The 26,975-nt window shown below is 36.2% G+C and overlaps 2 protein-coding genes across 2 annotated transcripts in view; one reads left to right on the forward strand and one right to left on the reverse strand.

The window, feature by feature from the left end:
* Positions 1–13,156, reverse strand: part of Olf413 (DBH like monooxygenase olf413) — a 196,297-nt gene extending 183,141 nt beyond the window's left edge. The window contains exon 1 of the mRNA XM_077404056.1: positions 12,410–13,156. The gene's annotated coding sequence lies outside the window, so the exon portion shown is untranslated. The remainder of the gene's footprint in view (positions 1–12,409) is intronic.
* LOC143896303 (uncharacterized) overlaps positions 1–26,975 on the forward strand; it is a 317,491-nt gene that overhangs the window by 279,495 nt on the left and 11,021 nt on the right. The window lies entirely within an intron of this gene.

Raw genomic sequence — 26,975 nt, forward strand, 5'->3', positions numbered from 1 at the left:
CGGTACGTTACATTGAGATATTGCAGCGCCATAAAACAGACACAAGCGCTATGAATCGTTATAAAAATTTAATGATTAAAGGATTAAAATTCATAGATTTGAATTATTATATAATTTGAAAATGCGCAATGTAAAGCTGAGAAATATTATTTAAGTGAAAATTAAAAAGATTTTTTGCCAATAATCCCCAAAAAGATATTTGCAAATGGAAATTACTTTAAAACAATTGTATTCAGACTGTAATTAATTTATTTAATTATTATACTTATATATATTTTTATATTATACTAAACAGCGAAAATTTAGTGTCACTCTCACGGCACATAAAAGCAATGATATTCAATGCTGGACAAAAATGGGGGTTTTTACGATCCCCGGGGGGCGAAAAGGAAAGGCTCGAACGTACTCGAGGGCCCATCATCGAGGGCGCTAAAGTCATAGCATAACCAAAGCAACGATTTGTGTGTGCCTGACGGTTTCGTTGAGAGAGAGTTCTTTGATGGTCACAACACAAGCCGTGGATTAATTCGAGCTCATGAGAATGCCGTTTGCTCGTGACCACGCGAATGCACCGGCGGGCACAGGAGAATTGCATAATAGGTCTCTCTTCCTCTCTTTCTATCTCTGTCTTTCTGTCTCTCTGTCTCTCTCTCTCAGCACCGAGTGCAGCACACAGATTATTCCTTACTCTCGTTAAGAGCCGTTTGATACTAATTCCTGCTTTTTGCGAGCTCATTTAAAATTGCATTGTAAGGGGTCCTCGGATGTGCAAAAGGCCAGAACATCGCGTATATGTGCACTAAACTCTGAAAATTAGCTTATCTGCAAACTAATTATCATGAGAGAGGGAAATCTGTTAAATATACCAATCACATTTGAGGAGTGTATGTATGAAGAGGAAATGCAAATATATAAATAAATATATCTATGTATAACTAGAAATCGCATATGAAACTCGAAAATATATAATCGATGGTAAATAATTATTATATAAATGTGATAATACACTAATATGTATTCTATTTTTTGCAATATTTAGTAAAAATCAAAATAATACGAATCCAATAAAGATGTTTCGTGGAAGGAAAAAGGTCCGTAATTAATATTTTAATCGCGTTGTTTATTCCAGCTTTTCTATAAAATAAAACAGCTAAAATAAAATAATATAACTCCTAACAATCTGAATACTTCACTGAATTAAAATAATCCTTATTTTTTGTAGTTCATAATCCTGTGTCTGTTGCTACAAGGACATCTCGGGATTCTACGACCCCAGTATAAAATGATAATTCAAATAGTTCTCTATATACGCGGATTATTGTTTGTGCGTAGACGAGAGATTCGCAACAGATGCAGCTGCACATATCTCTCTTAATGCTCGGATACGGCCGAAGGGACAAATGATGAACAATTTAATGTTTCACCCCTTCGTAACAAGATCTATTTCTGTTATCTTCGCGCGATATAAGCCTGCAGTGCCGGATGAGAGGGGTGTGACGGATAGGGGAGGACACCAATGGTGTCCTGTATGATACCGACCGATGTTAGATGCCTAAAAATACTCGCCAGAAGCTCTGTAATATAATTATCTCTATGATATATGGAGCCGCGCTCATCCATTTCTTAACGGCCGACATTTGTCATCTGACGCAGATGACGCGGGCTATCTGTTGTCTCTCGACTTCCCCGCTGTTTCCTCGCTCATAGAATCATAGCTGGAGCTTAATAAAAAATTTATTTCGAAAACGAAACTGATACTAATCTCGAGGCATCCCGCGGGGTTTCACTGCCTTTTATTCTTTTAGTTGACTCTATCGTTATTTCTGGGGGAGAGAGGAAGGCTGTTCAAAGTAAAATAAGAAGTTTCTATTTCAAATATCTCGAATATCGAATATGCTACAACTAGGCACCAAAGATAGGTATCGATAAAAGTAAAACATATTAGATTACTCTTTCGCGCGTAATAAACTGTAATATGACATTAACTAATTTTTCGCATAATGTCATCCAAAATCAGTTTATATACCTAAAATGTGCACCGAGCAACGTGATCGACGATGCACCAAAGTTTCCCGGGGAAAAAAACAAACTTCGTTATCCACAAGAGCCGGCGCGGTGATAGCGTCGTTTATTTGATTTCCCGCTTACCGGGGCGAACGCGAAAAAATCTACATCAATATCGACATCGATCACCGCGCGGCGCGACGCAACGATATACCGATACTCGATTAATCATTTCGGTTCATACTTCGGGATTTTAGCGCACGACAAAAGCTTGAATAGCCGGATTCCGGCGAAGCGTGACGGAACGGAACGGACAATACGTATGAAATATAACGACGCCGATGAAAATTTCTCGGGACAAAAGCGAACGCGCACTGTTCCGCGATCTCGGGCGGCTCAAACTCGCGAATTAGCAAGTCAAAACAGCAAAAGGAATTATAGTTCGATTAATTATATCACTCCCATCTCCCCCATTTCTCTTTGCACATTTTGCTCAGAAATTCGAGATTTATATTTGGCGTCACGAGTAAAGAACGGCGCGTCGTTCTTGTAGCTTTTCTTAAGATAAGATCATGATTACGAAGAAAACAGATGCAATCACCAGAACTAAGAAGCAGATTAATAAGCATATCTCATCGTCCATCTTACCGCTTTGTAGATTGGAGATTGCACGATGCAATTTTAAGATTTGTATATAAAGTAATTCTATTATATTGTATTAAATTTTTTAAACAAAATAATAAAATAATAGTGTTATTTTATTATAAACTTGGTGTGCTTTTATGCTTTATTATTTTGTAATAATTCTCTTTCTCTTTCTTTCTCTCTCCTCTCCCTTTTCTTTCTCTTAAGAATCTTAATATAAAATATAAAATTATAGTTTCTTTTTTTTTATTAAAAATATTTAATTAGTTATATAAATCTAAAAAGTAACAATCTCTAAATCATGACAAAATAATTGCCCTTTCTTTTAATAATTTTAAACTTTTAATTAAAAATTATTTTCTCAATTATTTCAAACGATAAATGCTGCAAAATATCAAGGATTGAATAGTGACAATAATTATGATGTTTCGCGTTTAATGAACATGTTATATCTTAAATATCGATTACGTTGGAACATCATTAATTGCCTAAGCGAAAAACTACATCTGTTTTTTCCATATAATAAAAACTGCTAACACCTTTCCATCTTGCTATAGCGAGCCATGAAAATCAAAGACGTCATGATGCCGACTTAACACCCACGTCGCGTCGTTAATACGCGCAAAAGATCAAAGAGCGAATTCTGCTCGCGGGCAGTTGAAAATTAGCAAATCAAAGGGAACCTCTAATACACTTTCCTTATAGTAAAATGACGATTCCTACCTTAGTCTCGAAATGTCGAAAAGGACAGACGGCGATATCGATCGCACCATCTGCTCGACAAAGAGCTCGTTCTTTGATATATAATTCAAGCTAGACTTATATCGATTAGTAAGATCCATCCCCGAGGAAAAAATCCCGGATCCTCGACCCAGTTTTGACAGAAACCAAACGATAAGTACAATGTACTTTAAACTAATATAACTCCAATATTCGTCGTCATCTTTCATAATGACTATGAAGAATAATAAACTATAGCATATTTTAAAACAGATTATATTCAATTTTATTATAATAAAATTAAATATAATTTGTTTTGAATATGCTATATTAAATAATATACGATGGAGCTTGAAATATTCAAGAACATGCCATTTTATAGGACCTCTTTTGCTTCACTATATTCTCTGCTCAGTGTCCCAAATTTGGATTCGTAAAAAATGGTTCCTACAGTCGCGACGCATCGATATCGGCGGGTTATATAATCACATTCGTAATAATCACACGGAGATCCGAAAATATCAACTAAAAAGCACGAGGGAGCATCGTAGCATGCGAGCCCAATTCAACATTAGCAAGTCAAAAGGCGCGAGTGCGCCTGTCGTCGTACTGCCGCGTCCTATCGCGGGTAATGCGTACCTTTGTCGCGATGAAATGATGGTTTTCGAGGAGCAGCTTAATCTCATCGCCCTTCCCAAATTACCGGGTCGTCCCAACGGCTGGTGGTGACTACGCTCTCTCCGTAATTTGTAAGCGCGCCTCGGCCCACTGGGTCCCGCCAGCCTCCGCGTTCTCTCATCCCCCTCTCCGCATTTCGCCATCTTTCATTGGACTTTCACGGCAAAATTATATGTCGAGTGACAAAACGTGAAGGCAGACTTCGTTTTATTTGCCCCTACATTAGCATTCCTCGCGGCTATCATTACCCTCAACGATCATTCCGGCCTGGACGAGTCTCTGATCAGTCGATTAATTCGAAGCTTTAATAGCACCACGTGGGCGAGGCGCGAACACGAGTCGATGATCGTGGAAGATGATCGTCGGGAGATTGGTGGCTACTGGTAGAGTAATGGAACGTAATGAAACAAAATGTCAAACTATTATAAATCTATACCTTCTAATATACCTTAGGAAAATTATATGACAAAGGAGAATAGGGGACAGAAGTACGAGGCATTAAAATGTAATTTCAATTTAAGAACAAAAAAGTGAAAACATTTAAATATGTAACAAAAATTTAATTAACATGTTAAATTATAGAATTATTTATATAATTTTTATAAATGTTTTCTATATATAGGCAATCTATAAATGTAATTATGTAATTATATATATAAAATCTAGAAAGTAATATATAAGAATCTTTTGATAGTGTTAACTCAAACATATACCTATTCTCTACTGAGATTCCTTCAGCACTGTTTCGAGAAATTCAAAGCAAGATTATTAATTAGACGGATTCTGGGAAGTGATAGTGCAAATTCAAGAGACAGGGATAAGCAACTTTGCGAAATCGAATTATCAACTAGTCCTTAACAATCCAAACTCAATCGAAATTCACGAGCTTCGCTATGGTCTTAGCGAAACGCTGGAGAACACAAAGGAATAGAACTGCAATATTATTGAATAATAATTAACCGAAGGAGCAAACGGATAAGGCAAACATGTCAAATTTAATTACGTTGAACAGTCTAAGATTGTCAACTTAAAAATTCAAATAACAATAGTAGCATATTATAATCTTAATAATGAATACATTTGCCTACTTCTATCAGGTTCATTAAATGCAATTGCGCAGACCGATAATACGTATATACGATATAATGGAAAGCAATAATTTATGTCTCTAGGTATAAATCAATCTTTGTAAAAGATATATGACAATCATCCTCGCCCACTTATCTCTTCGATTAGCTTGACATTTCGTGCAGGATGCCGATGGAAACGCGCATGCGTTGCAACGAACAATGATTTTCCGCAGCGAGTTATTCGACCTTTGACGTCGGATTCATGCCGTCCCATAATTATTATGCTGTACCCGACGCTGACAGATAATTTAAATAAAGAGTCGCGCGCGAGGAATTAACGAGGGCCCGTACAGTAATATCAGAATGACGATTGTTAATTGTTACAGTGCGAACGAATGTTTGGCAGTACGACGGCGCGTATAGTTGTTCATTTCGGATTAGGATAATTGGGCTTGCAGAGGGTGTCAAACACTGAGGGTCGCCGCGCACGCCTGGATTTCACTAATTGGCATTATCAAGCTTTAGCGACTAATGATATTAATTGACGCTCGCTATCGCGTCACCTTTTCCGAGGCACTGAGGCTTCATTTATTAAGAGAAAAATCTCAATGTCATTCATGGTTTGTTCCTACATGACAATAAATATCCGAGAAATTTTCTCGGTATTTTTAAACGAGTACTGGTCGATAGTTGATGAAATGGCTGAAAATATTTGTTTTAACGCTTCTATCATTTTCCATGTCCAAAAAAACAATATATAGTACACAATATTTTTGCTTCTAATATTTAGTCAGTAAATAAATCGTTATGCCATGATTGCAAACGCGAAGTGTGCCATGTATTCTTGGGGAAACGTCAATGAACTTCCCAGGTGTTGGAATTTCATGAGAAAGTTGGATTTTTCTCGGATAAAACCCACGCCGAAAAATCAGATCGACCGAAGAACAATGCGCGTGACGATATGTCATGTTCTCAGACTCCGACGCTTGGCGAGGTGTTGCACAAGGCGACAGGATGTTAAGAAAAAGTCGGTGCATGCATACAAGCGCGAGCGGAAATACGTGACAAATGCGTGATTTGCCTGTGAAGTGAAAGGGTGTCAGGGGCTCACGTGGGTGCCGGCCGAGCGGAACAGAACAGAACAGAACAAGCGGTACGTTTTGATAGTAAACGATAGTAAGCTCGAAACTTATAAATTTCGAATTATAATTATACACATGTATATACGATATGAATAAATTATGTAAAGAAAGATATCACGAATGCTGCATGCAGAAGCAGAATAGCACAGGATAGAATAGAGTGGAAAATGAGTTATGTATAGTACAGGAAATGCTTATCGTAAAAATAATCAATCTCGAAAAAACCGCTGAATTCAAATTAGATGTTACAAATTACCGCGAGATATAACGGGCTGTGAGTTTACGTAGGAAATTACGCTGGAAGAGACTACCGATTCGTTTACGTCAGCCACGGGTGAATATAAAGTGCATATTCGCCCTTTAATGAATCTTTTTTTTTTCAGGTGGATATGACGCGCGGGCACACGGTCGCGCGTCATACACGGAAATGAAACTGCGATATGCTAAAGAGTGTCGTGGTATTCTTGGAAGTCGTCGTATCAGAACACGTTAACGCGCCGCTTAATTTATAGAGGCATAAAATAAACCCGTGATCGATATACCCGCGCACGGACGCGAAATTCACAGCTGAAACACATACAGGAACCGAGATCCTATCGCGGCGACTCGCGAAACGAGAATTCGCGTGAGCGAGTCCGTCCGGTTCCCCTGTCGGTCTGTCGGGAGAAGTCTTACACTGTCTTGAGTGCCGGGCCTTTGCGGTCTCCATCTTATCTGTTGAGCTATTTAAGACGTCGTCCGCGATCCCCGTCAAGAGAGAGAGAGAGAGAGAGAGAGAGAGAGAGAGAAATCCGCGAAATCACACGCGGATTAACAGATAAACGACAGATGTGCGCGAGCACGCTAAGGACCGACCGTAAATTTAGGCGGACGGGAGCGTCCGTTCGATCAATTTCATTGATTCGCCCACGATTAGATAAACGCGACAAATGATGCATACTAAGGAATCTTCTTGCGACCTTTTATATTAATCGCGCTGTTATCTCGTCTGTTAGAAATAAGAAACGATTCTAGACGTTTATATATAGCGAGTTCGTCGAATATGTTAACTATTCAGGAATTAGACAAAGAAGACTATTTGCGTACGTAGACGTCAGACAGTTTAAACATATTCCTCAATAATTCTAAAATAATGCTTATCTTACAAATTCTTATAAGCAGACTGTATAATATGCATAAAGAACTATTTAAAAATAAAACCCAAGATATAGTGGTAGATTCCAGACTTACTCGCTAAAATAATTTATCGTTTTAAAAGAGTTTCTCTTCTCTCTATATGAAACATTATTATATGCTCGGCCCACAAATTGTACAAAATATTTATTATAATATAAAGATATTGTTGTAACAAACGTTAATTTGACGATACAGCAAGCAAGAGATCGATGAATGATCTGCAAGTTGCATGGCATGATGACTATTTTTAAAGAAGTTAATTATATACATATATAAAGTGGCTTTTCCAGCCACTAATATTCTTGTATGAAATGAACGTTGTTACTTGCCAATATCTTTACAATTTCAATGCAAATTGCGCGTTACAACCTGCGTGACTAATTTAATATGCCATGCTACCTTATTATCGCACGTAACAGAATAGAAGGTTTCGAATTTTCATGTTACAAAAACTGTATTTTTTGCAAATTGTCAAATACACGCTCGACCGTAATACGCTAGAATTTTATAAAATAATAATCTGATTCATATAAAACAAAGCACTTAAATTATATTTAACGTTTAACAATGTTTTATACCAACAACCAGATATTTTACCGTTCATTGTTTTTTAAATAAAAAATATTCAATTATACAGTTATACCTATAATTATACAATATAGATTGTGTATTTTATGATATATGTTCTGCAAACGTGAAAATTAATAAAAGTAATAAATCTTAATTAAAATGACATATATAAAAGGACATAATAAATTATGATAAATAAAATCGTAATGCATTCAATAAAAAGGATTAGCATAGGTGAAAAATCCAAAATATGCCGATATTAATTTGAGCCACGATAATTTTGATGAGACGGCATTAATTTTTTTTTCTATTTAAGCAGAGAGATTAACAAGTCGATACGCGAATGTTAATATTACTAATCCTTCCAAGAGAAAAAGCAGATTTGAAGAGACGCTTTTTCGTACAGGGATGAAGAACGAGATCCGTTAACAGATTGCTTTTTCCGTCCGACGGAAAGCGAACGAGAGAATAATTTTCATGCGAGAGTGACGAAGGAGAAAGAGAGGGCTGGAAGTGCGGAAAACGCAAACGGTCTCGGAACCGCGGAGGACCTTCCATAGAGGAGAGTGAGCTTAAAGGAGATAGCCGGTAAAGATCCTGATGTAGGACGGCTGCGGGTGAAACATCACCCGACGGCCGTGGCCGGCGGCGCGGCGTTATCCGCGCACCATCTCTCGCGTTCGCGACAATCTTTTCGCACTTCACGAGACCCATTCCTCAACCTATGGAAATGCGACACATCGCGAATCGCCGCGACATCGAAGAGACAAACCGAATCAATTGCTCCTTTTTTGTCTAATCGACGCAAAAACGATTCAATCGCTTCGCACAAGTTTGCCTTTATGGATTTATTCCAAAAAGTCGAAAGTGAGATTAGCAACAGCTATTAAACACTAATAGCACTAATTGGACATCGACGAAACAGAACTATTAAAATTTTAGTGAACTTTTTCTTCTTGCTAAATCATAAGACACGAATGTCATATTGCGAGCGCAGTAATTTTGGTCGAAAAACAACGAAGTGTCGAAAAACTTTAATATACGGAAGTATTAGTAAGTATTACTTGAATGAAATATTGTTTAGCTATTATACTTTCCTAAGTACCGCCTAAGAAATTATCATTAACTTTTGAGCGGTTTATCCATTCGGTTCTTTAAATCTCTTTACTCTGTGAAAAGAATGGCTTGAATACCTTAGTCGCAAATATTAAGAGATGAATGTATAAAAAAAAATATTTACAAGATTTAAAGAATTACATATGAAATCTGATTTTTTGCGTGCATTCTGATTTTCCATCACGAATATTTAGAAAAAGATATTTCGTCTTGGCAGTCGAGACGAAATATTTCATTCTTGCATCATATATCATATAGCGCAAAGATTACAATATAAGAGTGATACACCGCCAGCTTTTACTATTCGGCATTCTCGCTACCGTCGTACTTTTTACCACGTTGTATTCATAAAGTCACTTGTAACACAACGCATCTACTAAAATCCGCATTCACGAGATGTTAGCTCGTATTATGGCACTATTAGATGCTACCAACCAACAGTTCAGGCAATTCTGTCAAGAACTCTGAGGCCTGTTTACGGATTAGAAAAAATCCCAGCTTAACCATTTCAAGATTTTCGTGATATTCCTAATGCTGCCTTTAATATTTTAAGGAGATTATCCATGAGATTATCCGTTCCAAATACAATACTTTATATGCGCTTCCGGCTTTACAGATAGCTATACGAAAAATCCGCGAGAAAATCAAATTTTACAATGCTGGCAAATTATAACGTCAGAACAACACAAAACAAGATTTTAGAATATTAGAAAGTTAGAAGATTAGAATTAGAATACGTAGCTATATATATATATCGCGGCTTAAAATTGACATACCAAAGTTGACATACATTAAATTGATCCAACAGTTCGTTCAATTTTCTTGTTTGTTAACGGTTTAGGCGATCGCATATAAGAAAAAAAACCGAACAAATATCTTCTCTCCTATAAATTTTAAACAGTAAAAAAACCGTTGACTTATAGATGCATTAAGATTTACCTACATCCCCGACAAAAAGATTCTAAAAGAGAAAAAAAAAATTTCCCGCAGTGGGCACAGTGTGCAAAGGGTTCCGTTCGAACTTCCCTTATTTTCGTTTTGGCCGCACGACACGACAATGCTCTTAAATTCACTGCCTCGAACTGTGTCGAGACAACGCCGTTATACTCGGAAACTTTCACGAAAAAAAAAAAACTGGGACGTGCCGTTAGAATTAGGCTGGTCAGGTTACATTGAAAACCCGCGAATCGAGTCAGGACTTCGTCTTTAGCTCGAGATTTTGCAATCTCATCGGTGAAAAGCCCGCGGAATGTCATTGACTGCGACATTAAAGCAGAAGAATCGATTATTGCCGATTTAGATAGCACGAGAAGCATATTGTATATACTTATATACATATAAAATTTCAGGATTACCACATTATTCTAATTCTAATAAATTTATTTAAATTGTTATTACTATACATTAAACAACAACAATTAAGTTCTGATTTAAAAAAATCAATTAAAAAAAAAACCGAAAAACTCCGTCATTCACACAGTCCTGACAATAAATTCGCCCAAATAAATTTTAAATACTAAACAATCCAATAATTTTGTGGCCAGTAAATTTTGTGTATAAATGAGAAGATTGACTTCATATTTATTCGGTCATATTTATCCCAAAGAACCTGTCGTGAACAGGAACAGCGATAATGACAGCTTATATATTAGAGACATTAGCGTGTGCTACTAAATTTCGGCAATTCAGCGCAAACTTTAAATTGGGTTTGAAAACTTGGTTCCACCATTTTTTCTACGAGTCTACATGCATCGATGACATACACGCCGATGTGTGTCGTATGATCGAGAGCTTCTGTGTTTTACGATCGCACGATTTTATTCCCTTCTTTTTTTGCGGCGTGGGATCACTTTCGCGTTTCACTGCGTTGTGCGAGCTCGGCGCGACAGACTGCGCGTGACAGGCGCCACGGCATAAACATCGATCTGCGAATATTACCGTGAAGCATTATTCGCAAAATGACTCTCGTGGTGCTCGCAGCTCTATTCGCTAGGTGAACCAGAAACTTCAACCGTTTGCTATCAAACCGCCAAGCGACGGCGGACTGTTAACTTTCACGTTTCTCACGGTAATTGAGAATCATTTTTTCTCTCCATAAAAACAACTCGAATTTAAACACGTCTTTTTATTTTATGAGCGATAAAAACCGATAACGATAGACACTTGGATATTTTTGTCAGGAAATAGATATCGATGTGTTCTAAACTTATTCGTCATTTGATTGCGTCGTTTTTTTAGTAAATTCTAATGCTTCACTATTAGTCATCAAACATACTATTTATAGACACAAATCGAAATATCGCGCGATTGTAAAAGTATAATTAACAAAAATATTACAATAATCTCATGACAAGAATATCTGCTTTCTAAATGTATTACATTTGTGAAGGAAAATCTTTCCCTTCCTACAAACAAAATAAAATATCAAGGAAAATTTTACGTTTTTTTGAATTTTTTACATAATTATATATCGTTATAAAGCACGTAAGCATATCGTATAAAATTTGAGAATCAGTTAATTCACTATTAATGATGTTAGATCTAGTCCGAGGAAACAACACATTAAAATGGAAATATTCTTTTCAATGCTATGTTAAAATATCATATAATGGAAACCGCTCAAAAGATAATTAATAATTATCTTTTTTCTAGCACCTTTATTCTATTCTTATATCGAGTTATCAACAAGATATTATCAATGTCGATAATCCATTCCAAGTCTCGCCTTCGTGTCTTATGTGAAAGTCTATATTTCATCATCCGTTAGAGCAGTGACGTGTTTCATAACACTTCGTATAGTTATTGACAATGAGACAAACATGTCAAAGAATCTTAACAACTTTTATCAAACAAAACTTCGTCTATCGTATCAACGGATCCAAAATTGTGTCGATTTCTGCGAAAGAATAACGTAAACAATTTCAGAAAAAGAATTGCTATCAAAGTACTGATCAATTTATTCAATCTTTTAGATATCTTGCTAATGTATCTACAAGTCTTAATAACTCATTTTCTACAGATCTTGTCTTATATAAATGCAAAACATTATGAGACATAATGTTCTGAAAATCTCTTACAAAAGATACGATAAATTTAAAAGTGCGTAGAAAGCAAAACGCGGAAAACAATCGCACCTTTAGTAACGCTTTAAAATGGTTTAAAACGTCTATACGTGCTATCTAATCTCTCGAACGCTTCTCAAATAGTTCTTGGACTGTTGTGTTTTCGGATTTCGTTCCTCGATTGTGTCGATTCGTCGAATTTTATGAGTCATAGAAAAAAACTCACCACTCAGAGAAATATCGACCACGAGATGTCCTCGAGTCCGTTTCAAGTTTGATGAACGTCGTCTTGAGAGATACGGCAATTCTCCGTCGTTATACACACCCGCGTCGTTAAGAACTTCCTATCATCCGCCGCCTTGGCGATCACACACTTCCGTCACTGTCACTCACTCACTTTACGAGCTCCTCGATTACGCCCTCCTAGAACTAAAGCCGATAACTCGGTAGCGAGTCCGTGACAGACAGCCACTCCGTGCCTCTCGATCTGTTTATCTGCGCGTCACTTTGACTCCTTATTGACGTCCGTCGTCGCAACGCTCCAAAAGTTGCGCTCCGATTTGCGCGCGATCAGGTAGATATCACACTATCCACTGATTACGATCGATAGGTTCCATCGAACCGACGTTCGCGGAAGAAAAATACGAACTTGTTTTCCTTCGAATGGCGAGAGAGATATGTCCGTCGGATCGGAGCTGAGATTTCGTCAGACAGAGAACAATTCCGTCGTTGCTCAGATCGAACAATTACTGACTCGCAAGAACTATTATCGCTATCTCGTTGTATCTGTCGAATTGGACGATCTCAAAGCTTCAATCGCCTCTATTTCGTTCCCTTTCTTTCTCTTTCTCTCCCTCTCTCTATCTTTCTCTTAACGAGAAAACACACACTACAACGTACAACACCGTACAGGCCAACCGCGCGCCACGGCACCCGCCTGTGAACTGAACGCCACCACGACCTAAAGCCGGGACCCGACTGGTTCCCTCGGCCTAGGGAGTCCCCACCGCTTTCTCCCGCTGCTCTCTCCCACCGCTCTCTCTCTCCTGCCGCTCTCTCCCCACCCCCTTTCGGGAACACCCACGTTCGTTGTCGCGCGCGCGACCCTACGCGCGCACCATCCCCCGTGGATCTCTATCCTTCGCCCTCCCGTTCTCGCTCTTACTCACTCAACCTGGCTTCCTATATCTCTTTCCCTCTATCTCCGGTCCCCTTCTTCGGGTACTGTTCCTCTTCTTCCTACTCTCTCCTTCTATCGTCCCGTCGCTCTCGATTTTCGCCCCCTTTCTCTCTTTCTCACCCGACTCCTGGTCGGGTCCTCGTCCCGCTCACATTCCAACGGTGGTCGGTCCTTCTCTCTACGACTGCCTATTCCTTCCCGCGCGCGCTATGCCATGTTCCGACTGCCTAACACCGACCCTTCACGTACGAACGACCGAACGACCACCCCATTCTCTTCACCGGCAGCGCACACGATCAACCATTTCTATCTTTCTCTCTCATACCTCTCCGAGAAACCGCGCGCTGGAGGTGCACCCTTTGCCCAAGGACTTTCCGGATCTCTTCCACCTCCGCTCCCCACGTCCTACCCCATCCTCCGTCCGCGTCCTGACCAGCCGTTCCTTTCAGAAATATTTCGACGTCCGCGCGCATGTACATCCTTGCACCTGACTTCTCGGAGTTCTCCACGGCCGAGGAAGTGCGCCGGCCAATCCCGGGCACATGTTCGACACTTCCACTCGTACCATTCTTCTCGGATCAGGCCGGGGAGAGACGGGCGAGACGGGAAATCTCTTTATCATACTCGCGAGCAAGCAGGCTGCTCGAGAAAAAGGGTGTTACCTCCCTTTTTTCCTCTTTGACCGTTGGATTTGCGTGCGGCGACGATAGAATCAAGAAAGAAATTTCCATCGAATAAAGCTGAGCACGAGTCATTTTTGCGGTTTATCGACGCAAGATGAAAGACTTGAGATTTCATTTAATATTGCAATAATGAATGCCGAACACTTCTAATACAAGCTAAAGATACTTGAACAATTACTACTAACAATAAGATTACCTCCGATTGTGATCGACAAACATTCAATTTCGAGCGAATTTGCATTCTTAAATAATTATTTTGTTATTCTTTAATTAATTTAATATGACACGTTCGCTAGAGTGATTAATCCCTATTTTTCTAGTTAATGTTTACTGTATCGGCAGCAAAAAAAAGTATTATTTGAAGCAAATTGTTATTTCAAAATAACAATTACAATTCCAATACTACCGCGAGAGAAATTTCCGCATCAGTGAAAATTGATTTAAGCTCGATATATCGAAATTTTAATACAACTAGATTAATTTGCGAGCCTGCTTATAAATTCCTTTCATTACGATGAAAACTGTAGTCCACTGGGATTACTACATATTTGCAGAATGAATTTCGGTACGATCGCGTAATTGCGTCACCACTATTTGCAAAACACTTTTCATAGCTCTCTCCCATTCGACAAATGGCGTCGACGCGAGTGAAATTTCCATTTCCACTGCGAGAGCAACACGCATAAATTCGACACGCGCAACGAATTCTCGTGCCAGACGAGGTTACGCCAATTTCCACCATGGCGCCCGCATCACGCCGGCCACAATTAACCGGCGATTAATTATTGTATACGTAGATCCTCTCTTACTTTGAGATATCGCGCACCCCGTAAGAGTGAGTGTCGTACCAGCAGAAGTATCGCGAACTAGACGTCATTAGTCATGGTGGACGGTGCTATCTCATACCTTAGTGTATATCCTAAGTATAAGTATGTATCACATACACATACACGTCCTAAGGGACCTAACGTATCTATTTATCTATATACCTATATATATTTTACATGATTATATCAGTGATGACATACCAGCGGAATTGAAATATCTCGCGTTGTATCGCTGTAATGAATAAATTATGTCTCTAGCTAACAAAGTTATAGTTATGCTTTAAATGTACGTCTGTTTTTGTATGTATGTGCTTTTAAAGTTTCACTCTGGCGAAGATAGATATAGTGAATATAGATTAAAAACTTTAATAATTTATTCAAAACTTTCGTACGTTAAAAAGCTATTTATTTTTAAAATAGAACATCGGCCTAAACAATTTTATTTCGTTTATTTGTCATGTTTGAAAAATAGGCTAACATCACTTTTTAAATAAATAGCTCATACCATTACTATTTATGAGATATAAAATAACGACCAATATACCGTAACATTCTGTTTGTGAGCAATAACATATTTCATTTAAGGTAATTAAAATGATTCTTATCAATTCGACGACGGTCGTCTCTCAATTATTTATGCCTCTCCTTTCTCCTTTAATATCAGCCTCTTTACGTACTACTCTAGGATACTATCCTTGTGTATCGGGAGGGTCTCCTTCCAAGCCCATCAAATTTCGCGCTGCCGCAAGCAAAAAAAGAAGCACGCAGAATTTAATTCTTGCCCCTTGGCTTGAACGTAGTCGCTCTTAAAAATTGGATTTTTTTAATGAAACCTCATTCGCCTGGAAGCAACAGCTGAAGATTAAGTTTCACGGTAGACAATATGAGACTTGCCTTTAACGGCTCTTAGAAACGTATCGCAATAAGGTCCTATACGCGGAAAATCATATTCCCATTATTTCGACATTCGTAAATCTAGAACACGAAATCAATAACAGTGTTTTTTTGAATAAATTCTATTTTGTGACTACATGATATTTGCCTGCGTTCCAAATTTTACAATGCTAATTTCATTGTTTCGATTATTAATTCTATATCACAGAATTTAATCTGTTATATTAATAAAGCTGTTATATCATATTATTTTCCGTTGCAAGGAAGCCGCACTGCCACACATTTAATTTAGTCGAAATAATTTTAATATTAACCGGCACTATCGAATATACGTCAAAGTGTCACATCATATGGTACAGATTATCTTGAAACTATAATGTTTATACACGTCCTATATTCTCTTTTCTCTAAATCTGAATCAGTGACTATTCACTGATTCAGCAGTACTATTCACCGATTCAGATTTAGAGAGTTCATAAAGCAAATATACGTAAATATGCTGTTTTGTGTGTTTACCGATATTATTTTATAAATATTTTAAAAACACCGAAAGAAGTGATAAATGCACATTATAAATAAATATAAAGTTTATCGATCACAATTAAAATAACTTTTCTAAATATTAGTACTTGGATTCTTATTACCAGTCAATGTGGCACTGTCTTATAATAAATAATAAATTTTCGTGAACAGTTGCGTTCTAGTTTAAAGTCAATTATGGTCCAAAGCTAAAGTCATTTTTAAATAATTCAGTTTCACTGAAGCGATCGTAACTTTAAACTTTTATCTATATAGTATAATCCTAGTTCATGTTCTAACAAGATTAATTGGTAATAATATATAAAACTATTATAAAGTCGAAACTTTATGTCTTTATAACCAGTATACGATAGATCACCACTCTGCTGGGTCATCAGCGGTCTTTTGAGATGACCTTGTGTCTTACACACACAACTTAAAATCACAACTGATCGGTCGACCGTAAAACTTCCGCTTATATATATGTATATAGCGAGCGATTCCCTACTTTCGCTTTTACGGTGCGACGGCACCGGATTATCGAGAGACGCTCTTGGACGCAGTAAAACCGATAATAACCATAATTTATACCTGTTCCATAACTCGTGATTTATGAGACTTAAAATTTTCATAAGCCGCAAATAAGTATCGGTGCAAATACTTGGAGACTGACTGTCACTCTCGCGCGTACTTTAAACTTGACAATGCAAAACGAATATATGTGTCGACAATGCAAAACAAATATGGTGGATATTTCGAAAACCTGATCTTTCCCCACTCGGACTACGATCATGTGCATCGTAAAAATACCGATTACAGTGTTTCACATCCCGAAATATTTACATTCTAATTCAAGGAAAGAAATATGACATAAATGTATTTAATATTATAACTTAGTATATTTTAATCCATCACAATCAAATATAAAAAATAAAATATTTGTTGTCATTTATAAAAAATTCTAAAATTGTACATATTCATATATATCAATGAAAAAAAGACATTAAAATTTGCGCTTTTTACTGTCACTGTGAACAAGTTGATATTGTTACAAAAATTATTTATCGATATTTACTTCTGAGATAAAATTTCACTTTATAATTTATACGTAACATTTTATAGTCGCAAATAAAATCCGCATTTTGTTCGTCTGAATTAATTTACAAGTATCTTCCATATAGCCTGCATAGATACGCATCGTGTCGCGAGCACTCTATCAATTCATTACGTTACATCCCGGAACAAACAAAATTTCGCAAGTCCCGAGAGAGCTGTCATACGGCCATCGATCATATTTGCGCACTAACGAACACGTCTAGTCTCAAATAAAAAAAGTTGAGTACATTAACGACTCGTACACTAATTATACAGTTAATCTCGCATTTGATAACTGAAACTTCGGAAGTGGCAGCGTGTTCACGGTTCCGCATTTAAAGGGATATTTCTTGTATACGCTTTCGACCATTCTGAGCTGACCTTGCAACTGTCAGCCCTTTTAGTTTTTTTCTTTTTCCTAATACCACGACGACACGAGACCAACTCAGTTAGATACGGGTTGCCCGGCAGGTAAAAATTACGACTTCAGTTTCGAAAGTTCGAGAGCCATTTATCCCTAGTTGCGTCACGCAGCCCGACGATTTTGGATGGATTCTTGATGAAAGGTCAGTATGTTTTTAACCTGCATTAACGGAGGAAGTTGAATGGTATGATTGTTGTACGACCCGTAACGAAAACTCACTTTTCACAAGATGTCTGTGACGCGACATAATATCCCGCAGAGTGTTCTATGACGTACTTGATAAATGTCATATTTATTATAATTATTTATGTAATCAATTTTCTTCTAACGAAGATAATTTTTAAATTGCAAGTAACCGGAAAAGCTACTTCATGTGAATTAAGTTTCAAGAATGTAAGTAAATAATAAAATCTTATTTTTTTTTTCATTTTTTTTTCAAGTTGATTATATTTTAATAAGATTTTAATTTAAAATTTAATTATCAAATATCAAATTTTTATTAAATTTAAATTAAAACATCAATAATCTAAAAAATTATTCTATATCCAATAAAGAGAAAGCGAGAATTTTTAAATAATTGATCACTTTATTATTATAATGCAGTAGTTACGTTGGGTACCGCATTATCGATAAACGCTCGAATGAGTGTTACAGCAATAATTCTCGACGTTATCCTTAAACGTAATCTGCTAAATCGTTAATTACACCTAAGGTCGAGAAGAGGGAGGCTGGGGCTTCGATTCGATTCGATTCATTCGAGTATACCGCAAGTGCGATGTCTATATTGCTGCGGTTACATCGAGCTTAAGCACTATATTCGAGAATACCGTTCTACAGTATGCTTCAAAAGATCATCGCTACAAATTCTGACAATATTTCTTGATAAGTTTAAAGTCGACTTTTCTTTGGAATAGTTTAATGAGACCATAACTGCTAATCTATTTATCATAAAATCTTTTGAATCTTTTAAATCTGCAGTCAAAATTTAAAAATACAAAATAACGGAAAAAATTTTTGCTACTTTTTAATAAGAAAATCTAATATTAAAAAAAAATATATATATATACCAAAAATATAAGTTAAATATAAATACTTTTTCAAAATCCTTAAGAGAATCTTGCAAAATGTCAAGTTCTGATTGTAATGAAATTTTATTTTAGAAATGATAGATGAATTTAGAAATTATCAGTAATAAAGCCAAAAAACGGAAAAATAATTATATATTTATGTTTTTTATGTACACACATACAAGTTTTAGAAACATAACGATACCAAATTTATATAAACCAATAAAATACGTAAAAACATAAAAAAACTGCAAAGAAATAGGTGTCCCACATGCGTGTCCCATATATGGGACACATGCGACAAAGGGTTAAAGGTCTATGTGATACAAAGGAAGGCTGAAAGCACAGTTACCGTAGCAATAATTTGAAAAAGACAGACACATTGTGCTTTGTGTCAGTCCGAAAAGACCTTGTCCCCTTTTTTTCTTCGCCGGATTTTCATTCGGTCCTCTCGTCAACGTTCCCTTCGGGAAAGAACAGAAATACAGGCCAACCCGCACCGGACACAGGGCTGTACACGTGAACACTTTCCGGTTTCTCACCCCCTGGCTGGAGCCCGCCACGACTGGCGCCCATTAGAGCACTCGTATATTTTTACTCGACCGATATATATCGTCACACCGGCGCTGTATTGCATTAGCACGGGAGATGCGTGCCCCAGATAACGTCGGTCGAGCCGGTAACGATCCCCGGTGCTAACGGGAGGTGTGAATTTTAGAGCCGAACGTTATACCAGTCACCCGAGCACCCTCTTGAACGTTGATTAGAGTGTAAATGATATTGCGATATCTTGTCAACCCCATCTGACAGTTTATTATATGTTTATTACATGCGCATTTTAAGAATAATTAAGACGCGTCCATGTTTCACACATTAAGTATAATTTTCATTCTCTTTAACAAAAGTAAATTTTTTACGAGTTCTGAAATTACCTTCGATCAATTGTAAGATATAAAAAATACATTTTCCGTTGCATTACTGTCTATTAAAAATAAATAATGTGAGAAAACATTTTGTCATTCTTTATTTGAAATTGGTATCTATATATTTTAGTACGTTAGGAAAGTTTAACTTATCGGGAATTACCACCCAACTTCACTCAAGAAATAAATTTTTAATCACTCTCTCGACCAAAATGCGCAGATACGACATTATTGAAATGTCAAAACTCTACCGGGAGTCTGAAAAGTTTCGTCGATAGCATTCGTGGGGATACAGTTCTCAAGCTCCTAAGTCCGCTACGAAATCGGCGGAGAATCGTCGTCCTATAATTCCATTAGTTACGCGAGCCGGTCGTTCCCACGTTCGTCGAATCCCGGTCGGCCGACGAGGGACGAGAATCGTTCGAAAAGTTTGCCGATCATGACCAGTTAGTGCGATTAGTGCCCGCGAAGTACTCAAGTCCGTCTGTAGCTCAGTGTATATACCACGTGAATTTTCATACGAGCTCACAGCTGATATGTCTAAAAAAAACTCGAAAATTACTACAAAAATTATCTCTCTTCCTATACTTTTCTGAAATCGATTTTATTTTAACAAAATTAAATCAAATATTCTAGCGAACTAAAAGTTGATAATTATCCAAATATTATACATCCAAAAACAAACTTTTCTTATCTAAACTAGGCTAAAAAAAGTTTAATATTATTATAAATACATTTTTTACGACAAGGCTACTTATTAAATTTAAAAATAATATTTGATACGGGTTTATATCTTGAAAACAGATTTTAATTTTGTTAAGTTTAGAAATATCATCGAAAATTATCTTTTTTTTATTTTAAATTGCGATAATCGAATTATATGTAATAATACTGCTATTAATAAAATAGTTATATTCCATATTCCATGACGTATTATACAGGTTTCACATACAGATTTCTTGATCATTTTTTCTTACAATTAGTAGGTAAATAAAAAACTATACCGCTTTTAGTCCATTGTAGTAAACAATTTATGCAAATTTTCTTTCAAACAATCGAGCGTCATGTGTCAATATTTGAACCAGAATCGATTTAATAGGCGTCGAATGTCAAATCTCCATTGAATATTAATCTCGTCTATTCTAATACATGCTCAATCTCAGATATCGATTCATTACCACGTAATTCGATAAACGTCGAACTAAACGTAATTTCCAAATGTCAATGTCATCCGAGAATTTAATTATCTGTAGATAACGAGATACAAATCATTGAATCAAAGAGGTCTCGAAATCAGTTTAGGCTAGCATTTTTTCTTGAAACTTATAAAGCCATAACAATGAAAAGGAAATAGATCGCTATTTAATTCACTTCAATTCTATTCGGTGCAATTTACATTAGCGCTAATACTATCTCGCTGCCGTAAATCTCAAATAAAAATTAAATTGTAAGTTTTTAAAATAACGTTATATCTTTACACAGAAATACTTCGCGGCTCTTCCAAACTTTGCAGAAGAAACGAGAAAATATGCCTGAATATAAACGCGGACGAAACTGAAATTTACTACTTTTAAAGTATACTTCATTTTAACTTCATTTTAAAATGCCTAAAATCACTAAAAGCTGAATTTGGAGATTGCTCTATTAAACGTGACAACATAATATGATACATGTGCAAAGAAGTGCACCGTAAATTCCTTCTAAATGCAATTTCTAAAATTCTAATTAAGAAACTCTTAACATTGAAATTGATCGAAACTGTCAATAGCCTTCTTACTTTCTCTGTGATGTTTTCTCGATATCTCTCTTATCTAATAACAATATTTAATAACAGTATGGAACAGCAGGTTTGGTAAAGTAGCAAGTTTAAAAAGTCAAAAAAGAAATATGACAGAAGTGGCTTTTGCTTCTATATAATAATAATAATTTTATATCAAATTTTCAAAATATTTTTCTATAACTGATTAAAAATTGATTTTCCCTTATTTCTGCAATAATTCTGAAGAAATTCGCCATGACAGCTCTATTCGATGCAAATGTGTCTGCCAGTTGGCAAGCAAAAACTGTCACAGGATACCCACAAGTGAACTGATACTTTTATGGGGCATATCATCGAGCGCGTATTCCCTCCGTAGCCGTTGGAAAACGGTTGTCCTATGGCGGAAATGTTTATCCCACGTACTCGCGAGATTTGGAACGCTGCCACTTGCTCTACATACGTGAACTGCAGCGCCAAGCAAGCAGTAAGCGGCAGCAGCCCTGCTCACATTTCGCAGCGCACCGTCGCGATTTACACCCAGATTACATTACACGATCTCGAACAAGCCCGAATATTGTATTTTACGCTCCCGCGTCTTACGCTCCAGTAGCTTTTCAAACACGAGAGCGCAATAGAACGTAAGAATAAGGTGTATATTTTGTTGAAACATTTGTGCCGGTATTTCAGTGAATGAATCTGGAGTTTTGTATCGTAGAAACGAATGATGCGCGGGAAAATGGTAAAATGCAAGTAAATAGAAACAAATATTTCTTACAACATAAATAGCTGCATAATTCATTGTAAGCAAAAATTCACGTATAAAATATTCTTTGTATAACAAAATGTTTCATCACATGGAAGTTACTACAGAAATTTTGTAATTTTGCTTTTATAAATGTATATTGTTTTAAATAATGCTAGAGTTTTTAATATTAATGAGTATATATAGAAATGTATGCAAATAAGTTTTCCTTTATCTTGATTTAAAGAGCGTTAGATAAAAGAATTGATGAGACAAGCAGAATTATATTAATATCGTGCAATCTGACCTCCTTTTTAAGCATTGCAGTTACATTGTCATGCTATAAACAAAATAAAAGTATATAGCTGTTAATATCGACTTTCACTGACTATCTTTAAGCAATAATTGAAGGGATATGTCACCGAATGCGACAGTTGCATTCTTGGAAAATATAAGTAAAAGACAGTCCCGTTAGTATATTTAAATGAGAGTAGATCAAGCGTAACATAGTTTCCAAGTACAAGTTACAGAAGTTGTATAAAGAGTGCATCAGCCACTGCAGGTTAATAAGTTAAGGTTAATAAGCTATTCACACTTTATTCGTTATACAAGTATCAATATATATGCTGCAGTTAATGCTAAAAATAAAATATAATGTGAGAAAGCAAGCAAAATATATCGATACATCGACAGTATCATCGGCACACCTGCCTACAACTCGACGTTGTACATTTGTATTTTCTCAGTGGCTGCAAGGTATCGGGTATAACATCCTAAGAATGATTTAAGTATACAAGAAGGATACTTGGAGCGTTTACTTTAATTTACAACGTTCCTTTCGATTTCGAGATAAAACAGGGCCGCCGCGCGATATATACGTTCACCTCTTTTTTCCTCGTTTCATCGAAGCTCGTAGCGCCGGCGAGCGTTAATCGGGAGGTAGAAAATTTCCAATAAAGAGTCACGTTTACCGAATAGCCGAACAATTTCGTCGCGGTGCGGGAAACAGTAATGGGAAGTCTGTCAGTCGTAAAACAGGCTGTATAGGTGATAGGAAAAAAATAAAAAGACAAGACCAATATTTGTGTTGTTGGATGCGTCGATGCTCGGAATTATTAAAAGCGCAATTCAATCGTCTTGTTTAACGCGCAGCAACCGAATTTTTTTTTTTTTTGTAATCAACTGAAAAATCAGATCGGAGTCAAACATGTCGATTGTCGCATGACTATTAAAACAACGTGTGTTGCATTAATTTCTTTCAAACACTTTACAACGCGGATGCATTTTACAACAGATAATTACACAAATTATATGTTCCTGTCCTACAAAATTAATAATCATTTTCAAGGATTATATTATTGAACATTATGCGTCCACTATCACGGGCCATTACATGCCAAACATTTTTCATATTGTTTTCAAAAAAGAAATAAAATTATATTCACTATTTTATCTTAACAAAAATAGAAGTTATTTTTATACTTCTTTACATTTTTATGACATATTACTTACTTCGTTTCATATTGTTCTTCTAACTTCTTTAGTTGTATGTACATATTGTACATACATATATTAATGTTTAATCTAAAAAACATAAGCGAATCAAAATATTCCGCAATTGACTGCGTTGCTATCGGATATGCGTATCAAGCAGACCATGTTAAATTGCGAACGATACGAAACCGTTTAATTAATGCTTGCGCTATAGATTATTTACCGCAATTAAAAGCGTTAAATGTATTCTGCAAATTCATCCATTTAGGGTAAATTGAGGAGAGACGCCACGTGGGGAGAGATGCCACATTTCTTATATCTTCCGGTATGTAACAGCGACATCTATACTTTTGACGTTTTTCGATAAAGGCCTCAGCGCTTAGAAAAACATATCAATGTCGGTCGGCTGTGACATCGCGTGTCGTGTTTCTAAAGTATTAAAGCCAATTTCGCCGAAATATACGGATGCCGATTACAAGCATAGCGGAGATATAACAAAGTAAGTGACTATTTTTACGTGTTATGTGGTTTCTTCTCAACATATATGTTTACACAGTATTTTTGCCAGATTAGGTTCGTGGTGTGTTATCTGTGAAGTGTGGCATCTCGTCCACAAGATAAGGAGAGATGCCACATCAAGAAGCATTCGTTTTGATTGTTCTGTATGACATGTTTTTTGCATTTTAGGATGCTTCTCAGCTTGTGGAATTTTTCCCCTAAACCCAAATATTATCCCCGATAATTTTTTTGCCGTGTCTGATTTGATTGAAACTGCTCTCATATCAGTTCTTCCTACTAAAACTCAAACTCCATCAGCATCTGGATCTCAGCTTTGAGTCATGCCAGAGAATAAAGAAAGTCCAACAAAAGCTCCTTGAGACAGTGCATCCAGTTCCAAAACTGCCAATCTCTACTGTAAAACGTAAACAAAATAGCATGTGTCTTGACATCTCCTAAAAATTTAAAGCATAAAAAAACTTCAAATCCCTGCCCTGGTAAAAGAAGTAGCAAAAAGGCGCAAAATAGCTACTGATTCAGCATCGTCTCGCCAGGATCCATCCTTAACGCCCATTGAAGATGAAAGCAACAAGTGCATAGAATGTTTGGAAAATTATTTTACTACTAAAAATAAAGCAGACTGGATTAAGTATCCCTCATGCCTAAAATGGCTTCGCGAGACATGCACTATGTATTCTCCACACTGCAATAATTGTGGAAAAGAAAATGTACGTAAAAAACGTGTCAGCAAAACAAAATAATTATGTGGTATTTTTCCTTTATAGTATGGCATCTCTCCCACAGGTTGTGGGAGAGACGCCACTTTAGCCACTTGTCGTTTATTATTTTTTATATCGTATTGTTATGTATGAAAATTTTATTTTTGTTCTTTTTTGTATAACAGAGGGTACGTATTTTATAATAAAAAATTAATTGTTTTATTTTATTCAAATACCTAATTTTTATTGCCACTTTAACGAATGGGGTGGCGTCTCTCCTCAATTTACCCTAACATTAAACATACAATAACAGCCCGTTACATATCAATTGCGCGTATACTATCTAATATCTATTTAATATCCGTACGTAATACACACACCAAAATCAAAATGAACAGTACATATAGAGCAGTTATTGACAATGGCAATAATAATTTTAGGGTTATTTAAAAAAAATTCAGAGTAGGATGCCGAATTCTGTACGTGACATGATTTAACTATGTTGTCGGACTGTGAATGGACATAATCTATACTCACAATCGCGCGTCCATTATCGATCAGCTCTCAGTAACGATCTGTCGTACTTTATGTAGGGATCGATACGTCTATCGTGCTTTATAGAATGGCGATGCTCGTAAACGAAAGGATTAAAGGCGTAACCTCGAAGCAACGTCCCGGATTCGCGAGCGAAGTCAATAAATTTCTAATTTCCTACCAGTGCCACCCCGTATATCGTGAGCCGCAGTAAGCTTATGAATGAGGAGAGATTAATATAAAAATCGGGATCCCCTTTCTCGAGGTTGTATGTCAGTGTATTATCCGCGATATGCGACGTCGTTTTACACTTTATAACACGACATATGATATTGTTTCTCGCGGTATCGCGCGCTACAATTTTCGCGGTCGGCAACCAGATGAGAAATTCAGCAAAATCGCGGAATTAGTCGGTATTTATAAGCATCTTTTACTATGTAAAAATATAATAAAAATAAAATTTTGTAGTTTTTTTTCATGCAAAAATAAGTGCAATAATATCTTAAAAATAATTGCTTAATGAAACCCAATTTTAAATAGATAAAACACGAATTAAGAAATAAGATTAACACATCACATATATATAATTCTCTGTGCGTAAAATATTCTAGTATAAATTTGAATATGTTGTGGTTTAAAACAAGTTTGTCAATTCTCATCAATTACTTTACTCAAGTGAATAAAATTTACGTGTAAAAATCCATAACATTTTAAAAAAGCATTTATTTTCAGAATCATTATATCAGAATTGATAACAATTTCCTTCTCCATTCTTTTCTAAAAATACATAGAAATACATTGCATACTTTATAGCCCGATAAGCTTTAATCTATGCTACAGATCAGTTAATGGGATTTTTACCTATTTTATCTGCAAATAATCAAAAAAGTCACCAATTTCAAATAAAATATCGTTTCGTTTTATATAAAAATGTCTTTTATATAAAAATCAGCAAGTTATATTTCGTAAAATTGGCTTTGCATGTCGCAAATCGGACTCCTTCGTGGCGGATGGTTAAGCAAATAGCGATAATATATTCTATATTTTATGATTTCCCCCAAGTTAAGCTTAATATAGCGTGACGAATAGATGGGCGATTTATAGTTCCATTTAATGTAAAAATGTCAAAAATTTGACGATAAAATTTTAAGTTACAGCATGACTCTCCATACACGCGATATTTTGTAGAAAAATATTTATATACGAGAAAAAGCGATTTACGGTGAGTTTGATATCGAGTGCGCAAAAATCATTTATCTCGAGTTCAAAATGTTTGGATCCTGCCGTTAAGCATGAATTATATTGCAAGGTATTGCTTGAAATGATTAATTTTGAAATTGTTTTGGCCATTGTTTTCGTTTAATTATTAACTATAAATATTTGAGCAATATCATATATCCATAAAATTTCCATGAATGTAAGGAGAATAAATTC

This window comes from Temnothorax americanus, unplaced genomic scaffold, assembly GCF_048541705.1.
Source record: "Temnothorax americanus isolate GAGA-0224 unplaced genomic scaffold, ASM4854170v1 Scaffold18, whole genome shotgun sequence".
Classification (NCBI taxonomy): Eukaryota; Metazoa; Arthropoda; class Insecta; order Hymenoptera; family Formicidae; genus Temnothorax; species Temnothorax americanus.